Source organism: Lissotriton helveticus, chromosome 1_1, assembly GCF_964261635.1.
Source record: "Lissotriton helveticus chromosome 1_1, aLisHel1.1, whole genome shotgun sequence".
Lineage (NCBI taxonomy): Eukaryota > Metazoa > Chordata > Amphibia > Caudata > Salamandridae > Lissotriton > Lissotriton helveticus.
Window position 1 is genome coordinate 1,659,565,909 of NC_136057.1, and position 23,548 is coordinate 1,659,589,456.

Sequence of the window (23,548 nt, forward strand, 5' to 3'; positions counted from 1 at the left end):
CCTTTCGGAAGATCTGCATCGTGGGACGTCATTGGATGTGTTCGTTGATTTTTGATGAACGATAGAAGTCTACTTGTGAGGCTTTGAAGGACACAGGGAGAAGAACCCTCTGGCAGGAAGGTTGTTTTGGCCCAGCTTAGTTACTTTGGACTTTTTAGCTAGGAATGTACCCTTTTGGTCGTATTGTACCTGAAGAAGAACGCCCTTTTGCTCCTAGATATTTGCCTTTTTACAAACCAATGTTTTCTACTTGGACCAAGTGCGTGAAAATAGCTTTTGTAGTTACAATAGCAGTCATTTTAGCAATCTTTATGGGGGTTTTCATATACTTAGAATATAAGCATCCAATGCAATCAATGATAATGTCGACTGCTGCTCCTCCTGAACACTTTATGTTCACTTTAGTACCACATTAAGAAAGACACCGTCAGACATATGCTAAGAATGTTTTTATAGAAATGCTTCATCAGACCCACAGTACTACGAATATGACAAAATGTTGGGTCTGTGGGTTGTTGCCATCCGTTATGCATAAGCACGATTTGTTCCTTTCTTTGCCCATGTCTTTCCCAGGAAGTTGTGAAGCCTGGTTTCAGATGCTATCTGCTATGTATAACCATTATGTGGCCCATCCCAAACAGTACTCCGAGAGGGACTATGAAATGGTTTTGGCCTACATTGAGACGCATCAAGGTTTTGATCCCGAGGGCAATAACGGGGAAGGATCCTTAGATCCTAGTGCCTGTATGAATGTCTATACAGATAATATAAATGATACTTGGCTAATAGATGAATTGTTTGATTTTGCCAGCTTTAACGATTCGCAATATTTTCAGCAGTTTATTTCTAGAAATGTTACCAGTGAACGTATTATGCCTATTCCTATCCTGAACACCTCTTCCCCCTTTTGCATCAAAGGTGCAGGTCATGTGCAAGTTGGTATCAGCCTGTGTAATTACACGTATAATCTGAAAATATTTAGTAGCCCGCCTCTGTTGACACCCCCGAATGTGTATTTCGTTTGTGGAGTAAATGTTTATTCTTGGTTACCTTGGGGTTGGGCGGGCCAGTGTTCTCTGTCCTTTCTGTATCCCCCAGTCTACATTGCACCACCCGACTATCATAAAACGCATCAGTTGTATACCTCTGAATTGGCCCCCCACAGGCAACGAAGACAGCTTAAATTGACTGAAGTTGATCAGACAGACACCTCCCTGCAACAGTTCACCGATTTCACTAAGGGGTTGGTTCCATTCTGGGGTCCGATATTCAATAGCCGAGAGATTAGGAGATTGTCAAGGGTAGTAGAAAACGTCATTAACATCACTACTGATATAATGGCTAACATCACAGAAGAGCTTCAGGCTACTAGACTCGTTTCTCTTCAGAATCGAATGGTTTTAGACGTTATCTTAGCTGATCGCGGTGGTGCATGCCGGGTGATCGGCAGCTCTTGCTGAGTCTACATTCCAGACTCCGCCCCTACGGTTCATTTGGCCATTCAGAAGCTCCATCGCATAGCAGCAGAATTGCATATAGAAAATGGGTCCTGGTCTCTGTCTGGGTGGTTCTGGAGTCTTCTATGTACTTGGGGATGGAAGGTATTACTTATTTTGGTCGGAGCGGCAGGTGTCCTTTTCGCCTGCTGTCTCTGTCTACAGTGTGGTCCTGCGTGCTGTTCTTATTGTGCCTCTAGATTAACAGCGGCTGTCATCCCTTCTTCGACCCCCTCCAAAGCTCAGATGCTCCAGCAAGAGGTACACGAACTTATGGCAATCGACAAAGATCTTTGCGACGATTAGTGTCCTCTGTTATTAGCTTCATCACGCTAAAAGTAGGGTTTGAGGAATAGGAATTCAATTAGGCCTTTCACAGGGACATAGATCGTAGTCTCTTAGTTAGTGTTCAGCGTGATGCAACTAATTAACATGCTACGTACACCTCTATGGCATAAGACACCTTTTTAGTTACACTCTGTCATCCTTTATGAAAATCATACTCTAACCCCTCCTTGTAAACAGGTTAGCGCCGCTTAGCAGGACAGGCGCCATTTTATACCTAGTCAGCCTGTAATGCTGTTTGAAATCCTCCATGGCTCTGCGTTTTCACGTTTCCCTGTTCTCATGAGAAATAGCTTAACATATGTAGCAAGCAGCTGCTTCTGCTTTTGGGTCTGTCAAGGTTATAGGAGGGGACCGGCCAGATAAGCACATTCTTGCAAGCGCTGTGCGGACTCTCACCGAAACCACCAGAAGGGAGTCGACCAGCGTGACCTTGCTATACTGAGCTCAGATAGATGCTTTGTGTTCCATATATGGTCATATCCCTTGCCACCTCCTGTACCAACTTGTACTTTTCCATCTTAGGTAACGGTTGCAAATTCTGATAGTATATATGTGTTGTCCTGACAATGTGCCAGCAGTCTTCTCGGCGGTCCTCGGGGTGTGAGGCCGCTGGGAGCTCCTCTGGCAGAGTATTTTTGCTAATAAACGATTGAACTTTCTACACTGCCAATCGACTGATTATTGATGAATGATATTTGGTAATTGTAAGTATAATCCTTTGGGGGTTGGTGAAATTTAGGTACTTCAGCATTGACTGCATGATGTATGAGTTGTTGCATGGAGAGTGTCCTCAATAAATAAGGGATTCAGGCCCTAATAAATGCTGATGCTGTGGACCCTGTTGAAGGGCCACTTGATAGAAGTATGCTGACCACTGGGGTGCAGGGGTACTAATTCTTTTATGGCATCATACACTTGTTTTTAACCATTCCCCAGACACTCAAGGAATACATTTTCCATTTGAGATATCCAGGAGATTTGTATTCACACCATCTTTTGTATCTAATATTTTGAGATTCCAACAAGTGTTTTCCTCACTCAAGGAACCCGTTCACCATTAAGAACATTTTGGTGCACAAGGAAGCCCAATGATGAAGTAGGGCACTTTAACAGGTGTGTGAGGGCTTACCTTAAATTTTTTTGAAATACCCGCCATTGTCTGACAAACAAGACCTATAGTAGTTGTTCCCATTCCAGGGATAAAGTATCCATGGTTTATCATGTAACTTACTAGTCGGGGTTTGCATTATGTTATTGTGTTGCTGAGTTGGAGGGCTCAGACTCCCAAACCGTGATCCTATTGTTACCTTCCCTTGTAAAAAATAAACAAGCAATTTATTAGGTTGTGATGTATTGTAAGAGTCAAGTGCTGGTTGGTAGCAAACAATGTTGGTAAAATTCTCAAAATTACTTTGTAAAGTAGCAATTATCCATCTGTTTGTTTTAATTATCATTTAGAAATTATTTAAATAGCCCTCAGACACTTTCCAAGTAAATTCTTCAACTTACTTTTTAGGTTAAGATTTAAAAAACAAAAGATGCTTACTTTTGCTGCTTTTTCCAGTTATGTTTTTACTGTCAGAGACATAAAAATACAGGCGAGGCCAGAAACAAATGTCCTGGTGGCAGGACACTCTAGAGTAGAGCCTTCTTACATACATAGGATTACTATGCATATGCAGCACAGTTTATGAATTATCTTGTGTCTTGGCACTTATAAGTGAAATTAAATATCACCCAACTCCCTTTATCTAGGCACACATAACTAGAGTTAAATATCACCCAACATAGGGGAGCTCACTTTATCTAGGCACACAGAACAAGAGTTAGATATTACCAAAAATGGGGGAACTCACTTTGTCTAGGCTCACATAACTGGAGGTAAATATTACCCAACATAAGGGAATCAAATCAAGCTTTATTCGGTTTTTAAGTTTAAAACCATAAAAGCAACAGAGAAAAAGTACATGCATATATAAAGGCACAATAATTAATTGCAGGTTTAAAAGGGAAAATAAATCTGACTATTTAAAACAAACTAAAATCAATCTTGTGCAGAATAAAAGCGCATGGTACACAGGAACCCCCTTTCAACGGATTTTATAGTTCAATACTCTGGGGCCAGGATAAAAGTCAAACAGGTCACAGATATAAATAGGGCCATCTCCAGTTTTGGGCTGAGAGGATCTTAGATAGGGGACAATGTTCCTGTGTTTGAATTTAATTAAAATCAGATCTCCCGGACAATTTTTGGGCAACGTACCCAACCATCCCACCCTCCTGACGCTCAGAATTCCGCCATCTAGGTCAGGTGGCAGCGGTCTATTGTTATTTAGCCAGAAGATGGATTTATTCAGCAGGTCCTGGTTTGTTTCAAATTTGCCCTGTCTAAGCTCTGGCACCCCAGAGAGAACAGTGACATAGGGGGCGGCTTCAGGGGGTAGGTCAATTCGATGCCTTCTTTCATGAGAAATCCTAGGTGCTATTAAAGAGACATAAGTCGGTTTAGAAGTAATATTACAACTTTTTGGGATGGGTTTGCTAGTAGAGGAATCAATTGGTCGTACTTTTCTGTGTTCTGTAGACTTAGGTTTCTCATGGTTGGTGGAGGGCGTATAACATAAAGGAGAAGCAGTGTTTACATTTGATGGCTTAATCCTTTTTACTATTTTTTCCACGCTGGACAACCTTTCTCCCAGATCCTGAATTTTTGTGACCAGGGGTGATAGGGCCGCGTTCAGCAGTCGTTCAATGTGGGCCAGTAGGATCGATTGGAAGGGGGAAGCAGAGTCAATTGATGTGGCCCCAACCTTCTGTGGCGTTGAAACAGTTGAAATAGCGGGGGTGATGAGGGGCTACAGGACATTTGATCAACATTAGCTGGAATCTCCTCAATGTTCCTTTTGGTGATTAGGGCCTGGGGCAGCGTGTTAGGTTGAGTGGCAATCATTTCAGGCAATAAAGGTAGTTCCTGGGGAGTTCGGTTTGTAAGGTCAGTATTTCTGCCAGATGTGGGCGGAGTTGATATATTAGGGGCGTAGTTTGTGCCACACAAGGCATTCAGGTCCTCCCAGATAGACATATTGTTAGGACTGCAAGAGCTCCAAAAAGGACACTGGACGGTTCAGGGACAAATGACAATTGGAAGCAAAAGGGTTAGTTGTTTTCTGTACCTGCTTCTATGATGCGGCCAAATGGAGGGGCCCGTCCCGTCCTCCTCAGGCCCTCAGAGGGTCACAGAGGGCCCGCCCTTTGCCCGGGCTTAGCCCGGCGTCCCGCTCGCGTCCCGCGGAGCGGAGCGGAGCGGAGCTCTCCTTTAAGGCGCCTCCTGGCGCTTTCCTGGTGCGTGTTGATCAGCGCCGCCGCTAGGGCCGCTGGGATGTGTAGTCCCGGAGCGGCGGCGCTGTGGGCTGCTGGAATGGACTCCTGGCGGTGTCGGCAATCGTGAGGGCTTGCTCTCCTCCCCCCTCCTCAGTGCAGGTAAGTTCTACTGCCCCCCGCGCTCCGCCGAGCGGAGCTCTCCTTTAAGGCGCCTCCTGGCGCTTTCCTGGTGCGTGTTGATCAGCGCCGCCGCTAGGGCCGCCGGGATGTGTAGTCCCGGAGCGGCGGCGCTGTGGGCTGCTGGAATGGACTCCTGGCGGTGTCGGCAATCGTGAGGGCTTGCTCTCCTCCCCCCTCCTCAGTGCAGGTAAGTTCTACTGCCCCCCGCGCTCCGCCGAGCGGAGCTCTCCTTTAAGGCGCCTCCTGGCGCTTTCCTGGTGCGTGTTGATCAGCGCCGCCGGGATGTGTAGTCCCGGAGCGGCGGAGCTGTGGGCTGCTGGAATGGACTCCTGGCGGTGTCGGCAATCGTGAGGGCTTGCTCTCCTCCCCCCTCCTCAGTGCAGGTAAGTTCTACTGCCCCCCGCGCTGCGCCGAGCGGAGCTCTCCTTTAAGGCGCCTCCTGGCGCTTTCCTGGTGCGTGTTGATCAGCGCCGCCGCTAGGGCCGCCGGGATGTGTAGTCCCGGAGCGGCGGCGCTGTAGGCTGCTGGAATGGACTCCTGGCGGTGTCGGCAATCGTGAGGGCTTGCTCTACTCCCCTCTCCTCAGTGCAGGTAAGTTCTACTGCCCCCCGCGCTCCGCCGAGCGGAGCTCTCCTTTAAGGCGCCTCCTGGCGCTTTCCTGGTGCGTGTTGATCAGCGCCGCCGCTAGGGCCGCCGGGATGTGTAGTCCCGGAGCGGCGGCGCTGTAGGCTGCTGGAATGGACTCCTGGCGGTGTCAGCAATCGTGAGGGCTTGCTCTCCTCCCCCCTCCTCAGTACAGGTAAGTTCTACTGCCCCCCCACTTTAGCTAGGCACACATAACAAGAGTTAGAAATTACCCAACATAAGGGAACTCACTTCATCTAGGCACACAACTGGAGTTAAATATTACCCAACATAGGGGAACTCACTTTCTCTACCTCAAAAGGATGAAAGGCTGAGTGAAACTCCCAGTGTTCAAGACTGTAATATTCCTGTTACAATATCATACAAAAGATGCATTTGCCCACTGAGCTATCTGACCACCTCTCTTTTTGTGTCAGGTACCAGGTTTAATATGGCACGCCTGATTTAATTGGTGGAAGTGATGGACTGTGAGTGGAGGCTTCCCTAAGCAGGCTCTGTGCCTGGTGACCTTATTGTCAGAGCAATCAGGAGGAAACATAGGTTCTTCTTTAGACTTGGTATTTCTATTTATGTTTCTGTCACTCGAAAGTGTTATTGAGCATAGAAGCGATGTTCAGATGATGGAATGAAAAATTATGATTCTGCAAACTATCGACTTTTTTGAGAATCCGTCCCAAAACCACTAAAAGGATGGTTTGTGATGAAAGACTGAATGTGACATTGAGGGGCGTGGCTGGAGCATGGCTAGATAGTTGCTGGCTCCTTGATTTTGGACTGATTGCACCGCATATCATCTCGGCTTCTAGTATCCTACAGTAGGATACTATAAGCCGAGATGGATTCCTACAGCCCCCAAAGAGCTCTAGTGTCTGTGCCAGATAACAAGGCTCCCCAAGGTACAAGTCATGTGAGCAAGTTGGAGCATCTTTAACAGCAGCGACTATTAGAAGATCTGAAACAGAAACGGAAACTCTGATTCTTGTGGGCGAGGCAGAGCACGGGCTGGGTCATCCATTTTAAAGAATCTTTACCAGTAGACCCCTATTGTGGTGAGGCATTTTATACATTGCATATACACGAGTATTAATGTCCCACACTGGAAAAGAAAACATGTTTACAGACTTTGAAGTAAGCCTGCCATGTAAATGTATGGATGGATGGAAGGTAAACAACTGAGCTACTGTGCTACCTAACACACAAATAATGGTGGACGAATGAAGATCACGGAGAGAGCCAGGGTAATAGATATAGGATGTAGTGCTAGTTACGTATATAGCCCTCTTTCACATTGAGCATTTTAAAGCTGTAGTTTTATTTGGCTTCCAGATAGAGGAACTCTAGTGTTGAGAACTTTTCACCTGCATGGTTCAGCATCCACACTTGCTCCAGGTTGAAACTTACATGGCAAATTGTTTGAAACTTCCCTAATATCTGGCTTCCAGCTATGGTGTTGTTTGGAAATTACGTGTGTAGGTGTCATGATCTGTGAAATAGCAGATTCCGGAGAAAGACCCAACCCATCTTCCCACGCCTAACTTAAGGAGTAGTTTCCATGTACGAAGAGGCAGTGACACTGTGCCTAGAAGTGACTAAACATTTCTACTACCAATAATCAAAATATTATGAGTAAGCCAGCAAAAGAATGCTAAAGAGGCTATGCTCCCGGGAAGCGGCAAACACAAGAAGGGACATGGAAAACCATCAAATGAGAAGCATGCAAATAAGAGTGACAATAAAGCCAAGCAATGGTGAGAAAGCCCATTGTTAGTTGTTGGTAGCCCAAAATAGGTCTGCAAACATTGGGAACACCTTTAAACTAGCTTAATCCCTAATAGTCGGTACTGCCAAAACGAAAAATGGCAAATACAGTAGGTCTCCCATTTGGGATCTATTGGCTTTGCCAATGCTTTTTACCAATGCTGAACAGCATCAGTAGAAGGCAAAATGCTTTATTCCAATGCTGTTTCACATCAGCAAAGAAAAACAATAAAAAAGCTCTACGACATGGATGCATTTGATAGATAGCTGTAGGTATGCGCATGCCTCACCATACATGCACACACCTACAGAATGACCAGGGCACCATTTTCTTTTTTAATTGACTGATTTAAGACGGAAGGCACTACTTACATCAGTAAATAAAAAGCTACAATTTTGAAGGAACAAAAGCACTTTAAAATGGAGTACCCTGCAACAGATAGCAGATGACATGCCCTCAAAACAAAGGTAACAAAATTGCAAACGCCCTTAAGAGTGGGGAAGCAATGGATCAGCAGGTAGATGAATCAACAGTGGAGGAGGTGTGGGGTTTGCATTACAGGCAGTATAAGCTTTCTGGTAGGTAAAAGTGAAAAATTATCGCCTCAATAAGGTGGGCTAATCACTTGGGCGGAAAGGCACCAACACCCCAAATGATCTAATGAGTACATTGTGGTCACGTACTGGGAGATGTGACATCTAATCAGTGTTGGACAGTCCTTTTTGACAGTATGACACTTATTTTATTTTAAAGATTTTATATAGCGATGGTTAGACCTGGAGGTATCAGAGCGCTTCACATGAGTATCAGACGATAATTGCAGGTTACATCGTTACAAAGGTTACACAGTTATTAGAGCCTGGCAACATAGTGACAAGTAAGGTCGAGACAAACCAAAAGGACTTATACGTAAGGGAAAAAGCAGGCAAGGGGAGAGATTCAGGGGAGGATGTTAAGACCAGGGGATGTAGACAGAGAATGGAGGAAGGAAAGAGGAGGGGAGGGTGAGAGACACAGCATGGAAAGAGGAGGGGAGGGTGACGGGTACACAAACCGGTAGACGAGTCAGAGGTGCGTCCAAAGTCCAGTAAGCTGTGATCCCAGGGGAAGTGGTATCATTTCCCCATCTCTGTTGTGAAAGACTCCCTATACGCAGTGGACTATCTCAGAGGGGTCTCTGAGACTCCAAGGTCCACATACTAGATCCACCCCAAAATCGGGAGACGGAGTGCTTTGGCAAGGGGTGCCATACCTCAACTGTGAGTGGCTCCCTAGGTGCTGTGGAGTCTCTCAGCGGATTCGCTGAGACTCCAGAGTATAAATATTAGATCTTTCCCCAACAAGGGTAGAAGCAGTGCTTAGTCAATGACACTGCCAGGTTAGCCAACTTGAAAAGGCCACTGTGTGGGCCATTTCCATTTTTTAGTTCTGTGGGCCATGATGGATGCAAAATCCAGCCCACACATTGGCCCTTTCAAAGCTGGTGGTGATAGACTGCCCAAAAGGACAGTCCAACACTGCTTCTTATACCAGTTTTAGGAAAATATGCTGGTTATAAACACTGTTAATAATAACCTGGGTAGGGCTCTCAGTACTGTGGTAATTCCTTGGGGTTATGCCTGTGTAGTAATTGACTCCAAGCTGGTTGAGGTATTTCATGAAGATTTATTGTAAGATGTTAAGTATCCTGGAATAAGCCCCACCAGGAGCAGCCTGCAGTCAGATCAGCCCCATCATAACTGTGCTTATCTTCAACCAGCACCCAACATTCCGTAGTGCATCACAGTGCAGAGACATTCCACAAGAAGGGCATTAAGTGGGTTAAGGCATACATGGGAATATGCAATAGGTAGAATACAACATACCTCCTTTTCTTCCAAAACAAAACCATTAACAGAGGAGCATTGAAACTAAATTAAATATAATGTAAAACAACTTGACTTTAAGAGTACAAAACTCATAGTGATACAGAGAAGGAAATGAATAAATAATATAAATTGACCCATTCCTTTCCTGTAAACAACGATGTAAAATAACAAGACTAGATAAGCGAGAACTCATACAATAGACTAGAAACTAGATTGAACTGCAATCCCACCAAGTGAATACTGTAAAATTGATATTAAGACTTTTGAGAATGTACAAACTGGAAAACCTTGAGCAAAATAAACAATAAAAACTTGATAAACGTTCCCAACAAGACATACATTGAAATGTGCAATTATAGATAGAGAAAACGGCACAAATAGAAATTGAAAACATCGAGGAGTTGAGCTTTGCAATACTTCGTGAAAATGCTAGGCTAATTGAGAAGCGTTGCACAAATAGAAAATAGAGGATAAAGGCATGCTAAAGAATGAGAGGGATGAAGGCATTAAACAGTATGTAATAGTACTTTTGAAAATGTATAAGTTTGAGAATGTGCAAACCTGGAAAACTTCAAGCAGAGGTCACCTGACATGCACAAATCGAAAAATATAAAGGATTGAGTAAAGTGCAACCTGGACAACCTCAAGTGGAAATATACCATTGAATTTGAACAAAATTACACACATGCAACCTTGTAAGAAAACAATTTGAGAAAACATTTGACTTGAAAAATTAAAGTCAAGTCCAGGCATGCATGTGAATTAAAAACACAAAAATAACAGTAGAATAATTTACAGTAACATTTGAAACCATACATTAGCAAATAATAGCATTTTGAAATTAAGAAGTATACCACCACACTGCACATAGTGAAGCATTGAAGTCCAAGGTAGATACAGTTAACAAGAACATCATGGCAGGAAAACAAAACTTTGCCGGTGTGGAAGAGCATGAGGTAAACACCCTGGCTTGTAAAGCATGTCCTAGACACACTGTCAGACACGTGAGAATTATTATTATTATTTTTTTTTTAAAGGCACATGAAGAGAAATAGAGTAAATGTTGAGGCAAAATTAATTCCAGGGAGTCAAAGTCGTGCTCATGTAAACACGCATGACCAGTGGACTTGACATGCACCACAACGACATAGAAGAAAGTAAGGCACGTAAAATATTTCCTTGGATTAGGGCTAGAAACACGAGATAGAACTCGTGTTCAACACTGCCATCACCGATGGTGAACATCCTGAATGAGAAAGAGGACCAAAATCTTGAAGTGAGGCGCCAATACTGAGATGGCGACACATTACCGAACTGATGTGCCGGGTGGCTGTAAGGTCAACCACACACCAAAACTTCTTAAAATTGACTCACTGCAGCAAATGTGCTTGAAATGAAACATCTGCGTCGTAAAAGTTCATGGCTCTGTCTACCCACTGTATAAAATATGTCTACAAATAGAGTCGTCACCCTCCCAGGCACATTTAAAGTACAAGTTAAGGTGCGTGTCCCCAACGTGTCTTTGATCTAGTTGATCTAAAGTCCTATGTCAAAACTTGGAGCACTGGTTGATAGACGGGAGGAGGTACTGGAAAATGGGAAGAATAGTATATTCTTGATGCACTGTAAAACTAACTGGTAGGCAGGTACAATGGATGTGTGCAGGAGCACTTCGAGACATGCTTGCCCTCACCAAAGGCATAGCACAGGTTGAATTGACACACTTGACAGGTGAAATAGAGATGGAACTTCTAGAGTAGCTGGGACAAGGAAGTGAAAAATTTTATTCAATAGGCTTTGATTCTGGAAGGCGGGAGCTACTGAACAACTTGAAAATTGAGCCATAAAGACTTTGGCAGAAAAATACTGCACAACTTGAAAACAAGAATAGAATTGAACCCCGTCCTTGAGTAAATGGATTGAAAATTGAACTGTACAGACCTTGGCAGAAAAATACTGCACAACTTGAAAACAAGAATAGAATTGTACCCCGTCCTTGAGTATATGAATTGAGAATTGAACTGTACAGACCTTGGCAGAAAAATACTGCACAACTTGAAAACAAGAATAGAATTGAACCTCGTACTTGAGTAAATGAACACATGCATGCACATTGATAAATGAACAATTGAAATTTACAGTCCAACTAGAAAATGCAACAGACACCCGTGCACATAGAAAAAGACAATTTGAAATGCGCAATCCCAAATAGAGAAACTTGTAAACATGCATGCAAATACACTTAAACCATGGAGTAATAGAACTATCACATGCATGTCTATTGATATAATTGATGAATTGAAAGTATGCAAGTACATTGATAAATAAAATACATTGAGAATGTAGAGTAATAGAAATCTTGAGAGCATGTAATTTGAGTAATATGGTATTTGACAATTGAGAAGAACTTGAAATTTGATAGGACCTGAAGATGGCATGACTTCCAAAAGTACCTTTCAAGACAGCAAAACGTGGTCTTTGTAGTTGATTTCGAGTCGAGGCGTCCCTTTACTGGAAAAAATAAAAAAACACCAAGAACTCCAACAAGGAGTATGTACATGAATTTAAAATGGAGTTCACAGTCTACCATACATTGAGAATATAATTCTAAAATGTGATTGGTTTTGCTGCTATGCATTCAACCACCATCAGACGGATGAACTCCCTTTGGTGTTTCATTAATGTATCAGCCTGTTCAGATATACTTTTTCCGACATTTTGGCAGTTATTAGAGGTGCGACAGAAGGTTTTATTATCCTCAATTAATTATTTCAAGAGATTCGTTCTGCTTGCCTTTGGAAAGAAATCCATATTGAGCAATGGAAGCACTCAAAATACTACCAATATCCACCAAGTGTTGCTGTTAACAATAAATTAAGAGACTTTGTTTTGACTTGACTGTGCTTTCCTGTGAAGCTTTGACAACTGACAAGTCTCTGTGCTCAAAGAGAATTATTTTCCCCAGTGTTTTGCAGAACGTCATTTATATAGCACTAGAAACAGTTTCAATAGAAAACACAAGGGGAGATCTTGAAGGGTCCCAAAGATAACTTAGCGCGTGGAAATTGAAAAGTACCTTTGAATTATTGAAGTAACGTTCGGGTAGATACGTCTCTTCACTGGGGAGCATCTACACTGGGGAATGACAGGTGATTCCCAAACAACAATAATTGAAGGTGTGTACCTTGCATGTGATTGGTAAATAGAATGAAAACGGCAGAGGCACAAGAGGAGCACGTTGCCAATCACAGTGTGCCGAACGCATTGTACGTTGCGCCGGATGGCTCCTGGTGAAGGTGTGCTGCAAGGCGTCTATTACAGAGCTCCAGGTTCTGTAGCAACGGAGCCTCGAGAACAGTGATCAGACTGGAATAGCTGAGCATGAAAAAAATGCCGGTGAGTGTGCACGTGCCGGGTGAGACTCGTGCTTGAATTCAAAAATATGCACAGCGGTTGACATGTACAATATTTCAAGTGCCTGAGACCGTAAAAGACAAAAATATGTCTCAACAAATCCGGATGCTACTGTAGATCAAATGTACTAGGCAGTTTGTAGAGACATCTTGAAGGTTGGGACTTTTACAAAAAAGATATTGCTATTTCTTCAGACTGCTTGAACTGCCCAAAAGTCGAGGAGAGGACTGGGCCACAATTGAGAAAAATTAGACTTACCCCATAAGTTCATAACTGGGTAGCCGCATACTTGCTTGATTTGAAGTATCAACGTTGTAAATGTGTACAGCTCTGCTTCGTGCGATGTTTACTTAGTCGAATATGTTCACAGTTGACAGTATTTTGACAGGTCCTTTTATTGCAGGATCCTATGTAGAAATTTTTGTTCCTACTTTAGACGCAAAGAGCACTTGAAAATGTCATGTAGGTACTCTTTTGTAGCGCACACAGCTAGACGTCGTGGAAGCAGGAGCTGGCAACTCTTGATTTTTGAGGCAGTTTAACATCATAGTTGAGGTACTGTGAGTGCAGCAGGAGGTGGCAGGAAATGGCAAGAAGTATGAGATTCAATAACAGGGATGTCAGCCAAGTTTGAAGAGATGTATGGTGTGACTGAACCATTGATTATCACCAGGCTTGTGAAACGTCTTAAACCACTTGAAGGCATAACAACTGGATGAAATCTGTTACAATCTTGAGATACTGTGGAAACACTGCCACTCCAGCACTGCATTTAAATCTTGATTACACTTGTTTCAAACAACATGGCACGTAGAAAGCAGCAGAAGTTTAAATGTTGAAAACAGCCACAGCAGTTTTGAAAATACACCGTAGGTTGTAGAAATGAATCCTTGCCTTTACCATCCCTCTGGAGATATTGTATGAGTAGTAGGTACTAGAAGGCAGCAGGAATTGTAAAGTCTGCGTCTCAATTAAACACCAAACCATTAGGGCCTTATTGATGGATGGGGTTTTGACATAAACAGGTGTCCTTGCGCAACATCACTTAGCTGGCAGTGCGAGGTAGAAGGGAGACGTAAGCAGGATGAACTCCCATTTTTGGATTTGTTTGAGATTGAAAGGAACAGAGATTGAATATCATACAACATATGGCAGGCCCATTCAACAGCTAATCCATAGAGCCAAACTGGTTATGTGATATGGTTGAAAAGTCCAATTATTGAGACATGTGAACAGGAATCTGGCACGAAGAAGTTGGGGGCGACCGGTGAAATGGTCACTGGTGGGGCTTGGTGCCAGAGTCTTTGTTTGACGTTGGAAGATAGATAAAGATTTTGAAAGACTTGCCTTCTTGAAGCTTGATTTCTTGAGTTGAACACGTAGGTAAGATCAAATCGTCGCCATCAAAATGTAGTAATTGACTCCAAGCTGGTTGAGGTATTTCATGAAGATTTATTGTAAGATGTTAAGTATCCTGGAATAAGCCCCACCAGGAGCAGCCTGCAGTCAGCTCAGCCCCATCATAACTGTGCTTATCTTCAACCAGCACCCAACATTCCGTAGTGCATCACAGTGCAGAGACATTCCACAAGAAGGGCATTAAGTGGGTTAAGGCATACATGGGAATATGCAATAGGTAGAATACAACATAACACTGCTTCTTATACCAGTTTTAGGAAAATATGCTGGTTATAAACACTGTTAATAATAACCTGGGTAGGGCTCTCAGTACTGTGGTAATTCCTTGGGGTTATGCCTGCCACACCCTTCCCTGTATGTCAGGGACACTAGCTGAGTTCAGGATGAGGTTGGATAACAGGCTGTGTCAAGGATCCTGCTGAGCTCTGGACATGCCAAAATAATAGCTGGGGGTTTGTTCTCTGCAGTAACAAGTGATTTCCACAGAAGGGGTTGAATATCAACAATAGAGTTCTTGAAGACTGGGAAGGCAAAAACGACAGAAGCTTAGGATTGAAGCTGGCTGGAACAGGCAGCAATTATGGAACTGGGAATTCTGTAAGGGAAAGATATCACAAGTACAAACAACAAGAAGGTACCATCAGGAAAACTATCGAAAATGATATGTTAAAGTACAGGGGTACCATACACCAAAATATATATTCAATACTTGCTTAAATAGCATCTGCATTTGTTAGCAAATAAAACATAAATGCTGTAATAAAATTATTTTTGTTATATCCAATGTACAATTATAATCAGACATCCAATTCAATAAGGTAGCGTAACAAGATCCTACGTAAGATGAGAACAAGTGGTTCTGCTTCGGATTCACAGGCTCCATGTGATTTGTGGACAAACACGGACCTGAAAGAGATGGGGACCGCCCTCCTGACAGGGAACCTCTTTCTGATTGTTTCTGAATCACAGACCGCATGGGAGGTTTGGATGCTCACAGACCCGGCCTGACTAGAAGTCAGGCCGGGTCTGTCTTACAATGTGACCGCCTTCATGGCAGTTGCAATGTGTATATTTTATATTGTGGCATAAGGGGCAGGTTGCACCACATGCCACAATACAAATTAGATACATTTAAAACATCCCTGCACTATGTGGCAGGCCTCATGCCCCATTGTGGAGGGCCACTGAGGAAAGGGGCCTTGCTAGGGGCCACCAAAGTCACTTTATGCCTGCCTTTTCATGGCGGGTGAACTGCCATAAAAGGGTTAGGTGGAAAGGGACATCCTAATTTCTACGGCGGTGCCTGAGCAGGCACCGCCGTCTTTGCAGGGAATAGGAGCCTGACTTTGATCCTGTCAGATGCTGAGGTCTTTCCACCCAACAGCCGAGCTCCGACCACCTACATCCTAATACGGCGGTTGAATCCAAAGGGCTGGATGGCGGTGGGACCGCCACCGATGGCCTGGCGGTGGCAGTCTCACCGCCATCATAATCAGGCCCTAAGTGTCGAAGAACAAAGAAGAAATCACACTTATCCGAAGTGGGATCTTGATACGTTGCCTTATTTAAATGTATGTCTGATTACAATTCTACATTTGATGAAACAAATATTTGTGTAAAAACATTTGTGTTTTACGTACTCACAAATACAGATGCTAAATAAGCAATTATTGAATATACAACTTGGTTCATGGTATCCTTGTATATTAACATAACATTGTTCAATAACAGTACGAGGGGTTGGTGCATACCATCGAGAAGATATGCACAAAGTCATATTAATATTTGTATTAAATAGAATTTAGCAATAGCCAAGATTTTTGGGGATCTGAAGGACCCCCTTTCTTTGTCTCATATCTGAAATAATAGTTTGAGTGGATGTATGTCGTTACAACACGTAGTATTACCACGCGTACCGTTACAACGCAGGTTTTACAACGCAAGTCGTTACAACTACTTGCGTTGGGGGGCGCTGGATAGTGGAATAGTTTAATTTACTATTCCAACTCCAGTCCCCGTGGATAGTAGGGAAGGTGTTGGATAGTAAATTAAACTATTCCCTATCCTACAGTGCCCTCCAGCGCAAGTCGTTGTAACGACTTGCGTTGTAAAACCTGCGTGGTAACGTTACTGCGTTGTAAAAGATTCGTGGTAAAGGATGTTCCCCAATGTAGTGCTCCTCAGAAGTGATCTCTCTGTGAGTAGAAGAGATCTTATATGAAGGCAAGGAGCAAATTAATCTCACAAAGTTTAGGGAGACACGCAGCAGCTTCCATAGAAAAAGAGCACTGGGCAGATCTCTGTGAACCGAGACACAAGGCCGCAGAAACACACTAGCCCCCTAGGTAACAATGATGATATAAACACAAGAAAGGACTACCAAACAGAACAAGGAACACAAAACAAAAACTGAGTTCATGGAAAAACAGGACTGGAATCAAGGTCAGGAACAGGGCTGGAATACACAGAAATTTATATACAGAAAACAAGATTCGGACAAATCTGCACTCTAAGAAGACAAGATGGAAAGATGCAGACATACTGGAACAAAAACACAAAGGCAAGAAGTCTGCATATAACAGGACAGATCAGGACTAGAGCAGACAAGACTAGCAACAGTCACAGGACCAGAGTATCATGAAACAGGAGAAAGAACCAGATGGTACTAAATAGCCCAAAAACGGGGGAGCGGAGCTTGCAAGGCCTGAAGATGGCCGCCATCTATGCAAGCTCCGTTGGACGCAAACTCATCGTTTACCATCCTGGTGCTAAAAATCATTGAGAGGCTGCAAACACCGACTGCGTGCAACACACAACACCCCTGAAAGAAATGCTGACCGGCCATTAAAAAGGACCTGAAATGATCCAGAAAGGGGTGCAGCATGGCAAAGTGAATTGCGTCTAGTGCCGTCTGTAGCCAGAGAAGGTGAGCAGCGGCCCATGTAGTCCGGCGCCTGGGAAACAGCACCTCAAGGGCGGCTGGGGCCCTGTCTGCGGGCAATCTAATTGCAGCGATTGTTGTCAGCGCTGTGGCAACGAAAGAGGATCCGAGGACTGACTCGGTGTTGCTCTAGGTGAGCAGTCAGCGTGAACGAGTGTGGCCCCGTCTGACTCCAGCAGCTGCGCCACTGCTGCGCTGACCCGTGTGGAGGGACAGCAGTGTAGCGGGCGCCCCGGTAGTGCATCAGACTCCAGCATTAAATTCAGTTTGGGTGGCGACTCGGCGGAGCGGACCTGCTCCCACTGCAGTGGAGAAAGCACAGACAGGACTCCAGGGCTTGAAGTCACATTGCCAGGGCGGGCGGGAGGTCAGACGAGCTGAAGGCAGCGGCATAACAAACACCCCTGCAGCCCCCACGGTGCGGGGGGCCCCCCAGTCTTCAGTACTTGAATGGAGCCCCCTTTGAGAAATTAATCCTGCCTGCACTGAGCTTGGAGGACTCATTCTGATTACCAGCCACGGATCTATTGTGTATTTTCCTGCTGCTCCCTCCGTCATCCCCGCCCAGCCTGCCTGGAACAGACATAGTTTGCGAATCTTCTGCACGGGCGGGGCTGCTCAATTAAAAAAGTCATTGAAAGAGGCTGTGCTTCCTGCTCTGGTTTCGTATTTCCCTGGAGCAGAAAGCCATTGAGCGCGAAAAAAGGAATAATGATGTTAAATGTGACTGCTGTTCACACTTAAAATATTCAAATACATTTAGTGGCACTGCCGCCTACCCTTCCAGCGTTATACCCACCTGGAAATGCTCCTCTGCTGCAGTCCTGCCCAAGATAGTCACAAAACTTCCAAAGCTGGTGACGTCGCAGCAGTGGCATAACGAAAATGGAGGGGGCCCCCCTGCAAAGTACATGGAGGGGGCCCATTCTCTGCACCAGTCAAGAGGTCTCAGGCCAGCGACTCACCATACTGCAGGGGCTCACTCCAGTCATAGAAAAAGGAGTCTGGTTCGTCCATTGGTCAGATCCACCCTCTCATCGGGCAATTTACATACATCAGTAAATACTGCTGCTGCACCCTCCAGCAAAGTTACATAACACTGCCTCCAGACATCCCACCAAACACATCTTCCTACTTTATGACCCACCTCCAAACGAAGCCCGCTCAGTTAACCACCTCTAAACACACAGCACTGCTGTTGTGCCTGCAACTAACGCATCCATTACACTCTATTTTCACCCCTACAAAACCTGCAGTCATGCTTTTCGCCTGCCTCTAAAACCACCCCTCGGATGTCACTGCGAACCTGTGACCGCCACCCACTGCTCTCCTGTCCACCACCGACAGAAAGACTGATGGCCGGTCGCCATCTAACCACTGCCTACCAGTAAAGACAGAGCCTTTTAGCTGCTGCCCTCCCCAATGCCACTGTGATAGTTTAAAACATGTTCAACAATATCTTCAACTGACCACCCCAAAACAGATCTTCCTGCCAGCCTCTACGGCATCAAAGCCGTTCCTGCTACTTTTTATCCTCTGCATGATGCACACAATAATATTAAATGTACAGAGGTGCTGATTTTTGTTTCCTCACACCAACATTAATTTGCACGGTGTACCCCACTAAACCATACCTCCTGTCAAAGGCAAACCTGTTCCCATATGTAGCACCAGTCAGCAAGTACCCCAAGGACAAACAACAGAGAGCATGCACGATTCATGTAAATAAACCTACAGTTACAACGTAGCATTTCCCCACCCACTGTCAGCCCAGCGAAGTCTGGAACCACACAGTTGCCTTCAATACCGTCAACATCTAAAGCACATTTCCACTTCCTTTCTTTGGCAGCTCCTGAGTCATATACCTATGCCTTCTAGGTGGCATCTACCACAGCATTCTTTGTCTCCCCCTAAGACTAACCGAATGCTGTCTGTAAATGCTTCTCTTCCCCCTCCCTTACTAATAACTCATAAAGGATTACGGGAAAAATATATAGTATTTTCCTATGCAAATAGTGTATCACGCACTTGCTGCCCGCAGTCCTCACCAGATCCACACGTATCAATATTCTACTATCACACCATCCTGTCAACATTATTATTTGGACATGTTTTTATCCCTTCCGTGAACTGGGAAAGGCAATACCTTGCACAAAAACAAGTCCCTTTAGAACCTTTGCTACTTATACATGCTGGGAAAGCACTTGCTTGTATTACTAACTGTTGTTGTAAAGCAAACAGGTAACTCATTCTAGGATTGGAATTACTGCTTAGAAGTGTGGACGTTAATACTGAGACCTAGGATGATTTTTTGCATGTCTGCCAGACACTCATTCTTTCCTGCATGCAAACAATGCAACAATACAATTTAGCTTAACAAATTGTTCAGAAATTCACCAAAAGGTAAAGAAACAGCCCATATTATTTTTACAAAGAAAAATAGACAATCGTCAACTTTAAACAGCGTGCACAGCTTGTTCAAATCCATGCTACCTAATTCTACCACACACAGCACATTCGAACATCTCATAATTCCATGCCACACAATTCAATAATAAATAATTGAACCCTACAACATTCCATACCACATAATTACAATCCTAAAAATTTAAAAACACATATTTCCACTTCACTCCATACCACATAATTCCATACACATCACATAATAACATTCCACACAACTTAATACCACTCAAACCACATAATTACACTCCACAATTCAACTACACATATTTCCACTTCAACCTATATAAATATACTTCACACAACATATTTACACTCAACTCCAAAACACATAATTACCCTCCACAAAATACAACTATGCAACACGCTGCATAATTCCACTCCGCACAATTATGTACCACACCGTTTCACATAATTCCACACGACACACAATTCCACAATTCATCCCCACACAATTCCTCACACAACATAATTACACTCCACATAATACCACATAAGTAGCCTCCACATAATTATGCTCTACTCCATATTCCATAAATACACTCCACAGAAATCCATTCTGTGCCACGTAGCAACATTCCACATAACTACACTTCACACCATACCTCATACCACTCAACATAATTTTAACTCAACAGCGCACACTTCCACGTCACACAATTCAACTCTACACATTTCCATTCCACACCACATAATTAAACAACAAACAACATAATTCAAACCAACAACACAATTATACAACAAACCACACAGATCCAATCTACACTACAAAATTCCACATCTTGCTACAATATTTAACAGCACACCATTTAAGTAAACTCCCCTACATACCAGTTCACAACACAAAATACCATTCCAGATAATCTCACTCCAAGACACACAATACCACTCCATGACACACAATCCCACTCCACATAATTCCAGTACACTCAATACCACATAATTACTATCCACATAATGACACTGCACACCATGCCACATTATTTCACCACACAGATCCAAGCCACACAACCAATTACACAACTGACAATTCTAATCCAAACCACATATGTCCACTTGACACCGCACACATTCACTCCACTCCAAACAGAAAACGCATAGGTAAAATACATTGTCCTTTACAACGTCAATAGCTCTAACTCTCACAAATGCGAGACCAATTGCACGGCAAATGCTTGTTTACCTTCCAATGCGTCCCAGCAGATCCTGTTCCTGGAGCTGAAAACCTTCTCCTGCCCCTGTCAGCTCTGTGCTGCCTCGCCCCTTCCCAAAGGCTGTGCCCTGTGGAGAATGCTCTCTCTGGGGCTCCCACCCCCACCCTTGTCAGGGTCCTGAGCAGTGCCCTGAGGAGAATGTTCTCTCTGGGGCTCCCACCCTTGCCAGGATCTTGAGCAGTGCCCTGAGGAGAAAGAAAATTGTATAGCATAGCAAGTGCAACTAGGAGATTATACCGTCACCCAGTCTCATGCACTCACTTCTTTGCGAGCCTGGCGAGCCGGTGCCGAATCAACAAAGCTGCTAAGGTTCAGATTGCTTTTGTGTGACAATTCTTTGGTTCAGTGTGGTTGTGTGTGAACTTTCATTGCCTTTGAGTGACACTATAGAAACCAGCAGTAATGCCTTGTCCCATTCTTCACACATACTGAGTATAAACTCAGGGACATTTTAAGGATTTTGCGGGCCCTGGGCAAATGTATTTTTTGGGGGGCCCTGTTCGGAACAGCTTTCATTTTATGATACAGTTTCAGCTCCTGCATGCCCTCTTTAGTCAAATTCTAAATGTGTCTATGTCTGATATTTAGGGATAGTGAAGTGTGTTTTCAGTATTGTAACACAGCAGCAGCTCACTAATGTTACTTCAAATAATCTCAGTCGCACCCTCCTATCTCTCATATGTGAGGTCCTATATTGATCTAAAAGAATCATTTTATTTGGATATTGCATGAAACATAAACACATTTTGTCTGCAAAATATCTGTGATAGACTCTCGCACAATAAAAATAAATGATAAGAAAACAAACACAGTTTGCAGCATTCTGTTTAAAAATGATTCAAGATCATCAGGTCAAGAACATAGCTGGCTATATGAGGGGGGGCCTGAAAGGCTGGGGCCTTGGGCCAGAGCCCACTTTGCCAATGCTTTTAAAACGCCTCTGTATAAACTGTGTAGAAATGGCAGAGTGCTAGCATTTGTTTGCTTGGCAATTAGGAGTTACATCACGCTGCTTAAGAAACATTTACCTTCGTTGGCAAAAATAAATAACATTATCTCATTAACGTGCTGCTGCAGTGCATCACTGTGTGCTTTGACTTTAGGCATTTAATACAGCAGTCCTGACTAGTACTGGCCTGATATGATTAACAGCCACTCTGTCAGTGAGAAAAGTACAAATACAGGCCCCAGAATGTACAGTGCTGTTGGCTGTAAAGCTAGGACTGAAGGACGTTTTTCATCTCACTGCCTCAGGGCAGCTATCTGGTGGACACATTCACACAGCGTTAAACATAAGGAGTCTCATTGAATGACTTTTATTCTCAATTTACTTAAATTAACTTTTGGAGAAAAAAATATATGGACCTCCAAATACCAAATCCATTGTGCTGCCTATGTGAAGTTTGCTTTTACTTTCATATGGTTGCACCAGTCATGTCCCACTTCTACCACTGTACGGAAATGAAACTTTTGACTGGTGCCTTTGCTTCAGCATCATGTCATGATATGTCAGAAAGGTGATAACCCATGTGTCATCATTATGAATTAGAACTTTTGTCATCCATGGCTTTTATAGTTAACTCCTTACTGCATTCTGGGATTTGTAGTTTTATTTTTATTTTATTCGGTATTGCCTGTTGCTTAAAAAATTCATAACTTGCTGAAAGCGCATTATGTTAATCTCAGCCTACATAATAGTTACTTCAGGGTCAACAAATAGTTGAATAAATGTGTGAGGGGACTGCATCACAACCAATTGACCTTTCAAAAACAGCCCTATAGTTACATTAGTCCATTCCTGATTTTCTATTTGATTTAATGCGCTTAAACACGCATATCTGCAACTGCATGGTTTATATTTGATGGTTTGAACAGGGAAAACTAAAGACATGCATGGTTTTGTTACCAATACTTTGTCCTTTACTTTGCCTTTTGCTATTCCTGCAAACTCATCCTTAGGCTGGAGGCTTGCTATCCAGCTCCCAACAGCAACTTCTCAGGGTGATATTCTCAATGTAAGGTAGTGGTTGCAGAAATACAGTCCGTGCAGTGCCAGCCATCAGGCAGCTGCAGTACGCAGAACAGCCTATGATAATAAGGACTCGCCTTACCTTATTCTGTGCATGCCAAACTCTGGCCTTGCCGAGCGTCTACACTGGTCGCGCCCCAGCCTACTCAACAAATATGCGTAGGCCTCTGAAGCAACCGTCGACCCTCCCATTGTGGAGGGGTGGTGGGACATGGAGAGGCCCAAGCAGGTGCTGTGTCGAAGTCAACAGTTTATCAAGACCCCATCAAGTGCGGGCTTTCTAATCACCTGGCTGCAGTTAACCAGCATCACCTTTAGTCTCATCTAGGGTCACTCGACCTAACCTGCTGACACCTAGTGAGCTAACCCCACTTTTTTAACTGCAGCCAGGGGACCCCCAGAATAAATTGAATTCCGGTACCCCTTGCTACATTTTAATATCCCTCACACC

The 23,548-nt window shown here is 43.8% G+C and overlaps 1 protein-coding gene across 1 annotated transcript in view; it reads right to left on the reverse strand.

Moving 5' to 3' along the window:
- Positions 1–21,243, reverse strand: part of LOC144830053 (17-beta-hydroxysteroid dehydrogenase type 6-like) — a 123,375-nt gene extending 102,132 nt beyond the window's left edge. The window contains exon 1 of the mRNA XM_078688879.1: positions 21,038–21,243. The gene's annotated coding sequence lies outside the window, so the exon portion shown is untranslated. The remainder of the gene's footprint in view (positions 1–21,037) is intronic.
- Between the last annotated feature and the right edge of the window lie 2,305 nt (positions 21,244–23,548).